The following is a 2111-nucleotide window of genomic DNA, read 5'->3' on the forward strand; positions in this document are numbered from 1 at the left end:
ACTGATAAAATTTACGGTCTTAACTATATACAATAGAAATAAGCCAGCAAGGAACTAGCATATGAGAGCAGTATATGCTAGAAAAAATCAGTTTAAAAATACTTCATAAATAAACTTTGATAACAACAGTGTTTAACAGTATATATTAAGTTTTGTTCTCATGTCCCGGACAAAAAAGTATGGAGAATAAAAGCTTTATGTGATGCTGGTTGGATCCTCCAACAAGTTTCTGCAGACTTGAAATGCTTCCCAATACTGTCAAGTACGTCACAGATCATGAGACCAGTAGTTTGAAAATAGGAAAGGAAGAAGTATAACACCTAAACCCAATGATACTGATGTTAAGTACATTCATTTATGCAGCCTTTTTGATAGAAGGAAGACTGCCATTGATCTCGAGCATCAGATAAATTTCCATGTACCAAATGACAGAAAAGTGTCTAGATCTATACTATCAAAAAGACTCAACGAGAATGGAATATTTGATTGTGCGACAATTAGAAACTTTTACTTCGATCTACAAATATTGCCAATAGACTAAAATTTGCTTAGAAGTACAAAAATTGGACTGTTGGTGATTGGAAAACGGTGTTATGGATGGATAAGTCCAATTTTAAAATATTTGGTTCAATCATAGATTGTACGTACGGCAAAAGAAAGGTGGAAGATACTTACCTCAATGCATAGCACCTACTATTACATGAGAGAGGCAGTGCGGTATTTTGTAGGTTTTTTTTTCCTGAGACGACAAAAGATACTTGCAAAATAGATGAAATTGTGGACTAATGCAAGTACCATCAGATACTGATCCGTCATGCCACGTATACCCATTAGTTTGTGGTTTATTGGTAAAGGATTCTACTATAAAGAAGATGGTGGTCCCAAACATTCATCCAACCTATATGTAGAAATTATTTAACTAGAAAAGCTGCTGAAGTTGTTCAAATGACTCCCTCCGGAGTCCCGATTTCGACTAAATTGGTCAGATATAGGATTGGATAGATCAAAAACTTGTCAAATCAGAAGTTATTTCTAAGGAATTTTTATGAGAATGTATTGGAAATATTTAGATTTAAATCCCAAGGGAATGTCTGTAATTATTAAACTAAAATGGAGATACAAAAATATTAACTATTATTAATATTAAATATTAACTATTACTAATATTAAATATTAACTATTATTAATATTAAATTAAATATTAACTAAAATTTTAAGGTTTCACCTGTGATTTATCCTCTATTGTTTATTTGAGAGTAGCCTGAAATTTAAGTTTCGCTTTTGTCCTAACAAATTAGGGTAGAGACTACTGCGAATGAAGTCTCAAAGTTCGAAACATAAATAAAACAGTTTGATACTTTTTATTGGTCATTCTGCAATAACGTGGAATATATGTTGTTGTTGTTTTTTTATGAGTAAACATATTTTCTATCAACTTTGTTTCTTTTTAATGCAGTATAAAGCTCTTTTACACATATCATCATGATTGCAACTAGGACTAAAGATATTTGACTGTAATATTTTAAATACGGTAGAATTTAACAGTAGAAATCGGCAGTGATTCAAATTATTTACGCGCCGATAAACCACCCTATCGAATTCTAAGCAAAAACTATCATTCAAAGTATTGATTACAATTCATTGTGATTCGTAAAGCTAAGTGAAGCGGTCTAAATTTGCCAAATTAGGGACTGAAAATCGTTTTAAAATATATCCAACCGGTATCACGTTACTTGTTTGTGTATTTTTATTGCAGCATTTATTTTGTATACTTCTTATAGCAATACTACGAATAACCAATAAGCTCTACTTTAGGTTTAATTTTTTCTACTTATTATAATTCAACTAACTTTTTGTATGCTACTTTATCCGTTTTCATAACTAATAATGAAAATTAACCAAATTGGTTTCGCTAGGAGTGAACATAAAAACGCTTGAAATTAATATATATATATATATATATATATAAGACATTTTGAATAAACTATAGTTGCATTAGGACTTATTTCAGAAATACATATTGAATTTCCACGATTTTTATGCACAACATTAGAATTTCAAATTTTCTGGTATAATCCTGAGTTTAAACGCGGCACTTCACAGATTGCCTC

Source organism: Tachypleus tridentatus, chromosome 13, assembly GCF_004210375.1.
Source record: "Tachypleus tridentatus isolate NWPU-2018 chromosome 13, ASM421037v1, whole genome shotgun sequence".
In the NCBI taxonomy this organism is placed as follows: domain Eukaryota; kingdom Metazoa; phylum Arthropoda; class Merostomata; order Xiphosura; family Limulidae; genus Tachypleus; species Tachypleus tridentatus.